At 42.5% G+C, this 12,908-nt stretch overlaps 1 protein-coding gene across 3 annotated transcripts in view; it reads right to left on the reverse strand.

The window, feature by feature from the left end:
• The window catches only part of LOC124616777 (integrator complex subunit 14), a 76,224-nt gene extending 67,498 nt beyond the window's left edge, over nucleotides 1–8,726 (reverse strand). For 2 of the 3 annotated variants that reach the window (XM_047145172.1, XM_047145171.1), the window contains exon 1: nucleotides 8,598–8,726. The gene's annotated coding sequence lies outside the window, so the exon portion shown is untranslated. The remainder of the gene's footprint in view (nucleotides 1–8,597) is intronic. The other variant, XM_047145175.1, reaches the window with a different exon arrangement.
• Nucleotides 8,727–12,908: the final 4,182 nt, after the last annotated feature.

Raw genomic sequence — 12,908 nt, forward strand, 5'->3', positions numbered from 1 at the left:
TGTGAGGGCAGTCCGTCCCTTTGTGGCGGGGGGGGGGGGGGGGGGGGGGGCCATGGCTTCTTCTGCTGCCTGCAAGATGGTACCTGTTAGGTCTTGTAGTGCTTGTTCTACTGTTTCAGCAGTAGGTGGCGGAGTGCGAGCAAAGTCAGAGGTGACAGTTTCTCAGTACTGCTCCCAGTCTGTACATTTGTAAGATGTCTGGTATCGTGGCAGTGCTACCCATTCTCCCACATCGACCTCTAGAATCACTGGGTTGTGGTCAGAGGACATTGTGTTGATTGTCATTGCGGCCACAAAACCCGTGATCTTCCTAGTGATTGCTATGTCTAACATGTTGTGTCTACCTCCATTTTTTGGAAAATGTGTGGACTTGACCACACCTCATGTTTCGAAGTGGTGGTTGCACGCTAGTTGTTGCAGTTTGGCGCCTGCTCTGGAGTTACTCTAGAGTTCCAATCGGGTTGTTTGGCATTGAAGTCGCCTCCTATTATGAATTTGCCTTCAATTTGCCCTAGAGCAGTTATGTCTCCCTCATCTATCTTGTCTTGTGGGGGTCGGTAGATTACAAAACTTATTAGGGGTCCAGTGGCAGTGGTTACTTTGACCGCCACTGCTTCGATTTTATTGGTAGCTGATAAGAATACCTGATGGTGGGGGATCTCTCTTTTTATGTATATGGCCACTCCTCCGACTTGGATTGGCCTGTATTTACGGTAGCTAACATAGTTGGGAACTGTCACTTTGGGTGTCGGGTTGCTGTGTTTTGCGTATCTATATAGCTGCTTGGTTTCTGTAGGCCACCCAATCACGTTCCTCCACAAGGGGGTACCGCGTCGGTGGTGGTGGGGGACTATGGCCCAGTGTCGAGACCTGGTGGCTATCCCATCTGTCTGCAGAAGTCGCTGCCTTCAGATCGGAGCATTCCTGACGTATTTTGTCAATTGCAGGATTCCACACTGCACTGAGCTGAATACCGCTATCCCTGTTTATTAAATTGTTGTGCAGACATATCTCCACTGCCTCTTTGTAGATCAAGTCCCAGAAACTGTGCCGCTCCACAGCTTCTTCGTTTTCTTGAATTCGAAAGTGTGTCCCTCGATAATGCTATGTTCTGCTACCACGGACTTGTTTATCTGTCCTAGTCGTACGTTCCTGATGTGTTCAGTACAGCACTGGGAGATACATTGTTGTATCTGCACGATATATTCCATCCCACATTCGCACTCAATACTGTAAATGCCTGGCATCTGCAACCCCAGCTAGTCTTTGGTAGAGCAAAATATATCTTTCACTTTTTGCGGTGCCCAAAACATGGTCCTTATTTTGTGCTTCTTTAATATTCTTGCAATCTTGGCTGTCGGCGGTATAGCAAACAGCAGAAACGTCACACGTTTCGCTTCATATTCTTCTGGTTTCTCCTCCTGCCTCTTGTCTGCATGCAAGGCGAGTATTATTTGTGTCTTGGTGTAGCCGTTCTTTCAGAAGGTTTCCTGCAGATGTGCTAACTCGTGCGGCAAACTCTCATTGTCACAGATCCACCTGGCTCTATGTATTAAGGTCTTTAGTGCCAAGTTACATTCTTATGGATGGTGGCAGCTCCGAGCATTGAGATATAAGTCCGTGTGCGTATTCTTCCTGTAGACCGAGTGTCCCAAAGTACTGTCCTGATTTTTCTCAATCAAAATATCCAAAAAGGGAAGGCAGCCATTTTCTTCTTTTCTACCTCCATGGTGAATTTGATGCTGTCATGTATGCCATTCGTCTATGTATCTGTAGAACACCTTTAGTTTATGGAGTTTATGGCAGGCGGTGTTCAGTGCCACATCTTTAAAGTGCTCCATGCACAATTTGGCAATACCTGGGGCCAGGGGGGAAACCCATGGCAACACCATCTGTTTGCTCATAGAATTTCCCACCACATTTGAAGTATGTTGTGATTAACATGAGACAAAAGAGTCTGAGTGTGTCTTCATCGAAGTGATCTTCGAGCATAGCTAAGGAATCATCCAGCGGCACTCGGGTGAAAAGAGAAGTGACATCAAAGCTGACTAGCAGATCCTTCTCATCCAGGCAGAACCCACGGTGTACCTTAACAAAGCAGAAGAGTGCAAGGCACTGTTGAGCCTTCGCGATGATAAGGATATAGTGGTCTTAGCAGCAGACGAAGGGAATGCGACAGTCCTACTGAAGTCAGAAGATTACTGGCAGAAGATCGACACCTTACTACAAGATCCAGCATACAAAGAAGTGGCAAAAGACGCGACTACTTCTGTTACACGCAAGACCATCAATCTTCTCAATAGCTCAGGACTTCACAGAAACACCGTCAGGAAGATTTAGCCTCGAACCCCAGCTCCACCGTGACTGTTTAGCCTCCCGAAGATCCATAAGGAGAATGTCTCACTACGTCCTAAACTGAACACCATAAATTCTCTGACGCATGGTGTAGCCAAACACCTAGCACAGCCGTTAAAACCACTCATGGGTCACTGCCCTCACCATGTCAAGAACTCGGCCGAATTTGTTAAGGTACTCCAAGGATTATACCTGGACGAGAATGATCTACTAGTCAGCTTTGATGTCACTTCTCTTTTCACCCAGGTGCCGCTGGATGATTCCTTAGCTCTCCTCGAAGATCACTTCGATGAAGACACACTCAGATTCTTTCGTCTCGTGTTAACCACAACGAACTTCAAATGTGGCGGGAAATTCTATGAGCAAACAGATGGTGTTGCCATGGGTTCCCCCCTGGCCCCAGGTATTGCCAGTTTGTACATGGAGAACTTTGAAGATGTGGCTCTGAACACAACCTGCCATAAACCAAAGGTGTTCTACAGATATGTAGACGATACTTTTGTAGTGTGGTCCCATGGCAAGGAAAAACCACAGGAGTTCCCACGCCGTCTCAATGGCATACATGAAAGCATCAAATTCACCATGGAGGTAGAAGCGAAGAGAATGGCTGCCTTCCCTTCTTGGATATTTTGATCAAGAAAAATCCAGACGGTACATTAGGACACTCGGTCTACAGAAAGAAAATGCACACGGACTTATATCTTAATGCTTGGAGCTGCCACCATCCAGCAGAACATAACTCGGTACTAAAGACCTTAGTACAAAGATCCAGGTCGATCTGTGACAGCGAGAGTTTGACGCATGAGTTAGCACATCTGCGGGAAACCTTCTGAACGAACGGATACATCAAGACGCAAATAATACTCATCTTGCTTGCAGACAAGATTGGTTGGTTGGTTTGGGGAAGGAGACCAGACAGCGTGGTCATCGGTCTCATCGGATTAGGGAAGGATTGGGAAGGAAGTCGGCCGTGCCCTTTCAGAGGAACCATCCCGGCATTTGCCTGGAGTGATTTAGGGAAATCACGGAAAACCTAAATCAGGATGGCCGGACGCGGGATTGAACCGTCGGCCTCCCGAATACGAGTCCAGTGTCTAACCACTGCGCCACCCCGCTCGGTTTGCAGACAAGAGGCAGGAGGAGAAACCAGAAGAAGATGAAGCAAAACGTGTGGCGTTTCTGCCATTTGCTGGACCGCTGACAGCCAAGATTGCAGGAATATTAAAGAAGCACAAAATAAGGACCATGTTTCGGGCACCGCAAAAAGTTAAAGATATACTTGGCTCAACCAAAGACCAGCTGAGGTTGCAGACGCTGGGCATTTACAATATTGAGTGTAATAGTGGGATGGAATATGTCGAGCAGACACAACAATGTATCTCCCAAAGCTGTACTGAACACATCAGGAACGTACGACTAGGACAGATAAACAAGTCCGTGGTAGCAGAACATAGCATTATCGAGGGGCACACCTTTGAATTTGAAAAAATGAAGAAGCTGTGCAGCGTCTGCAGTTTCTGGCACTTGATCTATAAAGAAGCAGTGGAGATATGTCTGCACAACAATTTAATAAACAGGGATAGCGGTTTTCAGTTCAGTGAAGCGTGGAATCCTGCAATTGACAAAATACGTCAGGAACGCTCCGATCTGAAGACAGTGGCATCTGCAGACAGATTGGATAGCCACCGGGTCTCCACACCGGGCCGCAGTCCCCCACCACCAACAATGCAGTACCCCCTTCAGGAGGAGCGGGATTGGCCAGCCTACAGAAGGGGATGACGGCCAAGCAGCTATGTAGATATGCAGAACACAGCATCCCAACACTTCACCAGAAGATGATGGATTCGAAACTCATTGAAACATTACGACAAGATGATACCACCACTCTGCTGATAACCCGAGAAAAATTCATCAATTGAAATGTTGTAACTCAACCCAGTGCAGAGATATTTAAATTTGTGCTAATGTCTCAAGATTGAAAAATCGTCGCACGCCTACAAATAAAAATGGCCGCCATCCAGTAAAGGTGCAAGATAGTTATTTTACAAAGCTGTTTTGAACTTCTCAAATACAGGGCGATCATATATAAAAAATTAAAATATTTAAAAATGGCCAAGCAACCATCATTGGACCACTTCATATGGATTCACCCCAATATTTTCAAGTGAGACATCTGTCTATGCTAAAACTGATCACCCCACAACTTACACAACAGGAATAGTCAACTATTTATTTTCAAATGGGAGCCCCCCCCCCCCCCCCCATTTTTATTGCAGACAATGATTCCATGCCAAAAAATTCCTAGGATTTAGCAAAGACATTTTTTTCCGTTTAGGCTACCTGGCACACTAATTGACAATATTCAATTTTTCTGATTTTAGGAATTAAGAAATGACTCATTTGGTTCCATTTTTATAAATTTGGTTGCGTAGTAAAACCTTTGTTTTTAGTAGTTTAAAAGTTTGGAAAACAGGCTACATTTAATGCATAATGTAAGTTCTGTTCTTTTTGCGGTTGATTTCGGAGAATCCTCATACCACCAGGACGCTTTATTTTGAAGAGCCCTCTAGAAACTCATCATCAAGGTGACTGATTTCAGTCTGTTCTTTCATCTATCTGCTGTAAGTCTCATGCTGATTCCAGTGCTATTGACCATGAATGGATGAAAAAAATCTGCAATAAAGGGGGATCCCCATATGGGGGGGGGGGGAGGGAGGGTTGGCCAGTTTTAGTACAGACTGATGTATTATATGGAAAAGGGAGACATTACATCTGGATCATTGCCCCCCCCCCCCCCCCCCATCTCCTTCATATGATGAGACATTTAGTTATTCCAAGTTACAACAAACATCCTGCATATCAATGACTTTTCAAGAAGTATAAGACATGAAGAAAAAGTTATCTTTGCTGATGACAGCAACATCATAGTCACTGATAAAACACCAGAACTCAAATGAAACTCTCAAGGATATTTACAAATGGGAACATACTGTTGCATTAAGCATAGATTATAAATCTCTAGATTGTGTAGCATACATAAAGTTCTGCAGAATCACACCATATAACTACATGTAGTAGTAGTCAGACTCATTGTACAGAACTGTTTAAAAAAACTGAGTATACTAACGGAACCAAGTGAGTACATCTATCAATCTATTGTACGTATCGTTATATACGGAACCATGGAGCTAGAGCTTGCTTGGACAAACAAATAACTCAACAGCATTTTCCATCAGGGAATAAAACTATATAATAAACTGCCCAACATGAAGAAAAAGATTACTAAAATACATCGGTTTAATCAGGCAGCTGAAACGTTGTTTGTAAGTACTGTGTATAACATAATCAAGCATTACTTGAAGAGAATTCGCAGTAAGGGATTCATAATGAATGGGGATAATTACAACACCTTTTCACATAACAATGCTGTAATGCTTTTGCAAAGAAATCATATGCCTATCACCTGTTCTATCTTCATAAAGTATACTTACATTTTCTATGTGTATATATATTTTTAGCTATTTATTTTCGTTGTATTATGATGACAAATTCAATATCATTGTAAGATGATCCCTGGATAAATAAATGAAATGAGGTTACTAAGACAAGCTGAAATCAGAGTGCATACATTACATGCATGTAAATTTATAGCACCAAAGTACAGTCAACCAATAAGTGTAACACAATAATTGCCACTCACAATCCAATTCTGCACTATACAATAAACATGCAGTATAATGGAATTCCACCATGTCAAACCAATGACTCCAGTACAAGCAGACTAAACCAATCAATGTTTGGAGAAGACTTCCTTCCTCTGTTCATCCACAGTCCTGCTATCCGTAACTATTCATCACATGAGTTACACTCAGGATAACAACAGTCTTTCAAGAACATTTCCCCACCTTTTATTTTTCCTAGTCAACAATGCACTTTTGTGGCCACCCAATTAGGTCTGCACTCCTTTCACCAATTCTCTAAAATGGCAATGGTGACTAGTACCCTTACATTAAAATGGTAGCAATTAGTAACTGAGTGGGTGTTCATTTCATTTCTTTCTTATGCACACTCAGCCACCATAATCTTTCCCTTAATTTGCACTTATTTCTTTGATATATTCTCACAGCCTATTTTCCAAATGGGCATACAGGTACATCATCTGCAGGTACATAGGCTCTCTTCTTTACTTTTATCTAATTTAAAGCAAGTATTCTAATTTCTCTTGTCAAACAGATTTTTGAAACAATACGCATACATGCGTACCTGATTTCATACATAAAAATGCAGTGAATAGACTTTAACTTAAGAAGAACACATATTTTCACAGAGCCAAGAAAGTGAATGTTCATCACAAAGATGTACTACTGTTTGGTTATGATTCAACAGAAATCTTCAGTGGAGTAACTATAGGCCTTATCGCAGCAGTAACTCTACCATGGGCCTACTTCCTTTGACATTGCTCTCACAAATCTTATAATAAGGTAACGTACTCATCTGTAGTGCAGTGTAGCCAGAGGTCTTGAATAGTCCAACAGCAAAGCGAGATTGAACAAGCCAATTATTCCACCATGATATCGCCATCTACAACACAATCGATAGAAGATAGAGGAACTATTGTGAACTATTTAACAACGTGATACCTCGTTCATGTAGCGATGACGTCATTGCAGACTCATAAGAAATGTCTTTCGAGTGCCGTAAATTAAAAAAATACAAAACGTCGTCCTTCTCAATGGTTATCGGAAATACGGAAGCGTCCGATCCCGCCCGTCTGCTTTGACCCATGACGTCACAAATATGGCGGAAAAACACACACACACACACACACACACACACACACACACACACACACTCTTTCCACAAGAAGCCTAATGACACTAACGGGGCAAGCGCGGGAAATGGGGTGTTTTGGGCGGGGGGCAAACTAAATATAAACAAATTTAGACGCCTTGCGTAGCTACAACGTGTAAGTGAAGACAGCCATGCATGAATACCCACCCACCTCCCCAGGGGTCGTAACCCCTGCAACCCATAAAAGATAAAGATGCTTCAGTAGCTGATTAGTGTTTTTTGTCTTTAAAAAAAACATCTCACGGGATAGAACGAACAGATCAGAGAGATAAATATAATAAACTAAAACAGAAATTGGAGGAAACAGATAATTAAAATAAGTAATAAGTGTTTTTAAATTTAAAAAAAATCTCACGAGATAGAACGAACAGATCAGAAAAGTAAATAAAATAAGATAAAACAGAACTGGAGACAGCCACACACAAACCATACTCCGCGCCGTCATGACGTCACACACGACAACACCCTTACGTCATGGGTCAAAGCCGACGCGTGGGATCGGACGCTTCTGTCGAGGCGTTATCTATATCCAACAGCAAACAAAATTATAGCCACCACCTACTAGATTAACCAACGTATTATAAACAAAACACACAACCGTAAATACAACTTCATTTAAAACATAAAAACATTCACGGCGCCACGGACACAACGTATAACGTCTTTCTTATTAATACAAGAATATATCGATGGCTCGCGTTGTTCCGTAGACCGACTAATATGACACAAATAACACACGGTACAATGGCTATTGTGTACCCTAACATGTTCACAGCGGTACCGACAACTAAACTCAAAATCAAATCAAATGCCTTTCTTGGATAGTGTTCGACCACAGCACCAACCCATGTGTCTCAAAAATGACGGAATGGTAAAACTGCTCATTAATTTACCTCTATTTTGTTCCAGGTTTTCATTAGTTGCAAATGTTCCGAACATTACACATGCTGCTGCATAGCAGCCTACTGATTATAGCACCAAAATATTGTGACGGCATCTATAAGTTATTTCAGGTGTGGTCGTCCGTGGCACCATGAAAGGGTCTATCTGGATCTGAGGATGCCTGGTGTTGATGCATAAGACGTCGGTTAAGGTACGCTGATTTGGAAAATATACTTGTAAAAGCAACAAAGGTAAAGTCTCAAATCGGTATACATTTTGACTATAGTTCTCATCAGTAAACCTAATTTCAAATCATTCACTTTCGCCAATGGACAACACATCTAATCAGTTCATTTTTATAAAATAAGTACCTCTTTGGATAACAGTAACTTGGATTCAAACCAGCTATCGAACAGTCAACAGGTAGAGAGCAACAGCTCGTAAACAAAACATAAATTCAGGTTTTATGCTTCCTCTTCAATTTCGTCAATAATCCATTTTACTCGTACCTTTTCATACACATATTATTCGATCAGCTGACACCTTTTCCTTCCTCTTCTGCTTCTCACAACAACATTACTACAACAACAAAATAGCTAAAACAGTACCTCAGGTAAACACTGATCAATGAGCTTCCACAAGATATGCACAAAAACAGAGTGTAGACGGCCTATCTTTACGGGTAACAGCATAACACAAGGAGACAGGGAATACATAGAGAGACTGTGACACGTTATTCAGCACTGCCTGCAGTGCCACGCCATACTAGTAGCTCCTACGGCGGGGACGAGAGGTCATTCTGCGCTTTTTTGGAAAGCGAGAGAGTTCGTGTACGGTTTTGTGAGCTATACAGTTGCTGAGTTTCTTTTCGGAATCATCGCTGTCGCGTGCTCAGAGAAAAAAAAAACGCACATATCCAGAAAAAAGATTGAAGATAGATGTAATTATTCTTACAGAATGTATTCTGTAACTGTGCTGTGTTTTGTGTACAATGATGTATTTGCTTACTTGGGTAATAAAGATTGTTTCATCTACACGATATTCCAAGAATTTTGTGACGATGGAGAAGCTACCAAAGACCCGCATCATACTTTGTAACGTTTCCGAAACGTAAGCACCATAAGATCTTAAGCTTTCTTTATAATGGAAAACTTCGTTGCTAGTTGCGAGGTATGTTCGATTTTTTTTGGTATTATTCTTTTTTTGACAGTTGCAATAGTCATTACAGCAATAACTGTTTTTGTTGCTTTCTGGAACCTAAATGAAGTATGCTTTCATATTAGAAAGTATTGTTTACTGGAGGAAAAATGTGTAATTCCCTGAGAACATAAACTACGTTTTAAATTATAATTTCAAATTATAATAGTTGCCCTTTATATGCTAAGTATAGAGCACAAATTATTCTGTGAATCAATCGTGACATTGTTGAGGATTTGACAAGATTTGTTTCAACATTTACGAAGCGCCACTACAGAGACAATGAATAAAATACACTTCTGGCTACACGTAACAACCATTAGTAAAACCAAAGAACATAGAACACTATGACTACATAACGTCTCATACATTTCTTTCACAAGCGGCACTATGCAGCAAGATAAAATTCCACTATCACCTCCCCCCTCCCCCCCCCCTCCCCCCAGTGTCAACAGTACCGTTGGTTGAACTGAACACGACGCCCCGACCTCGTAACCACTTACTTTCGCTTCTTACAGCGTCACCAGCACCGTTGGTTGACCTCTGCTGGGTGGCGCCTGCACTCGTATGTGACAACTCGCGGAATACAAATGAATGATGGGACTGCCATTCTCTCGGTGCCACCGGGCGCAATTGCTATATGTGCGACCGCAGTTTCGTAACAAAGTCCGAGGCCTTGATCACATCACTTGGAGTGCCATCCATTTTCTTTAGTATGAAGTGGAGAAGCGAAGACAAGCTGCTACAAGATGGTCAGCAGATTTCCTGTACCACCATGAAGGCAAACTCCCATTTTGCTGCTTCAAACTTACTGTTTTCAAATGCCTTGGTCATTCGTGGATCAGTGGTCCAGAAGTTGTTAATACATAGTGCACCATATTGTGTTGTACTGGGGCAAGTCTGGGTGACTGCTACACAATCTCTGGATACTGCTGAAAGAGTGTGATATACAGTGAATCACTCACTGTTCGTATTCTGGCACAGTCATTATGATGAAATCGACCCTTACTGCTTAGGTTGGTTTTTGTGTCCAGAAGACAGCTGTGTCTGAGGTTTGGAAGTAGTCCAAAGTATGACAAGAAGTCTGCTCCTTATATCAGATGCACTACATCGGCGACTATGAATCACCTGTCCATGCGTTTGATTGGTGGAGCCATTAGTGGCAAACAGGTGACAGTCGTCACGACTACAGTGAGGTAGACATTTGGCCAGGTAAACTGACACATCTGCTCGAGTGTCTACCAAGAACAGCTCTTTCATGTATTGCTAAGCGACGAAAAGGCAGCGGCCCTTATCTGAGTCAGTTGCCATCACCGCTGGGCCCTTGTCGTTGCTTCCCATTTCACATGGCAAGTTACACTCCTTGGCCTCCATACTGAATCGTCTGTGGTACCAGCATACCCTTATGGTTGATGGTGAGTGGCTATGACCCTTTGGTGAGATACGACGTCGACGTCGGTTGGTACTTGCATACAGATCTGCGACCTGTGCTGTAAACTTTGCCTATAGTGATGCAAATGTTGCGGTGGCAGGACTCTGGTTATGGTGCGACAACTGCTACATTTGCACATGGACACATTTCCACTATATATTTGGCTGTCCGCGCAAGCACGTCTAAATCTCCTACAGAAACTATAAAATGGTTCAAATGGCTCTGAGCACTATGAGACTTAACATCTTAGGTCATCAATCCCCTAGAACTTAGAACTACTTAAACCTAACTAACCTAAGGACATCACACACATCCATGCCCGAGGCAGGATTCGAACCTGCGACCGTAGCAGTCCCACGGTTCCGGACTGCAGCGCCTAGAACCGCACGGCTACCGCAGCCGGCTAGAAACTATATCTTTTGTGCTTCTACAGAGGGGGGTGACATCCAGATGCTCCTCAGTATGTCATCACTGACTGCACTATTTGCCAAAGTGCACAGACGACGTAATTATTGCTACGACTTGCGATCATGGAGCTCTTCTGTTCACAACAGTTTCTTCAGTCTCTTGGTCTCAGACCATGACCATGACAGGATTAGTGCACTTTGGATTGTTGCATATGGTTCCATGGGTGGGGACATGGCTAGGATATCCTGTACTCCACTAGCCATCTCTTTATTTAGTGCAACAACGACATAGTTGTACTTCGTCTCATTGGCGGTGACATTCACCAACACAAACTGGCTCTCAAACTGAGCAAACCAAAGCATTGGGCTTTGTTGCCACAAGAGAGGCAGCTTTACGGATGTGTGGCTGACTGCTGGCATCGTTGGCATCTTGCTTGTGGTACTGGTTCCGACATGAGTATAGTCTAGGATCCTCTGTAAGTTGTGTGAGAAGTACACAGTGCGGCTTGTGCAGTTGTTATATGTTTACAGAAGGTTTACGCATACACTGTAGTCGATGTGGTCGTTAACTCGTTAGGCGGGGTGATCACGTCGGAGTCACCACTAAATGTTGGCTATTTAACAAAATTTATTCAAACATTTACGAAGTGCAACTACAGAGACAATCTGTAAAATTCATCTCTGGTTACACGTAGCAAACCAAAAGTAAAAACAAAAAATAAACGACACTATGACTACATAGCAGCTCATAAACTTATTTGATAAGTGGCACTTTGCAGCAAGTTAATTTTCCATTATCACTACAGTGTGAGTTTATATAAGGATAGCCATTTTTTAAAGTTTGGATCTACAACAGGTAGTTACATATTTTAAATTATAACATCTAATGACCATGTAGATAAGATATAATGAGCAAGGGGTAAATTAATCTCATGCTGAGTCGTAGAAATCGAAATATAGAAGATTAATCATGGGGCTAAAGTGCTACATTGGACGACCCCACTCTCACTTCCCCCCCTCCCCACTCCTCTTAAATCTTGATTCTGGTGAGACTGACCTGTAACAAAGCCTAATGTATACTTTCAGCCCTTTTCTATATTTAACGCATGTTTCGGCATAAAAACTAAAACTGCAGGGTAAATTCAAAAAATACATCTTAGAGAATAGGCAAGTCTCCAAGTGTATTGATGTAGTTATGCACACACATCATAGATAAACTAAGAAAAATGTGAGTGGAGTCTACTTCATAACTCTGCAACATTTGGCTCTATTTGTACCTATATTAAGCAGAGTAATCTGATTCATGTGAAAGACAAGGTACTATATTGGCTGTTGTTTTAGTAAACTTATGGTCAACCAAAAACTTCATTACATATTCGACTGCCTGCATGGCTTAGGGCGTAATATACCCTCTGGGGAGGGAGGGGGGGGGGGGGGGGTTGGGTGGTGTCTTCCAGCTCGGTGCAGCAGAGTTTTCGCTTTCAATGTCAAACTAACAATACATGCGATCGAGAATACTGTAATATATTTGTTGAACGTTTTTCCCTTAAATACACTAGAAGCGCCAAAGAATCTGGTATAGGCAAGGGTATTCAAATACAGAGATGTGTAAACAGGCAGAATATGGCGCTGCAGATGGCAACACCTATATAAGACAACAAGTGTCTGGTACAGTTGTTAGATCGGCTACTGCTGCTACAATAGCAGGTTATCAAGGTTTAGGTGAGTTTGAATATGGTGTTGCACTCAACGCACAAGCGATTCGACACAGCCTCTTTGAGGTA

Source organism: Schistocerca americana, chromosome 5, assembly GCF_021461395.2.
Source record: "Schistocerca americana isolate TAMUIC-IGC-003095 chromosome 5, iqSchAmer2.1, whole genome shotgun sequence".
NCBI classification, from domain to species: domain Eukaryota; kingdom Metazoa; phylum Arthropoda; class Insecta; order Orthoptera; family Acrididae; genus Schistocerca; species Schistocerca americana.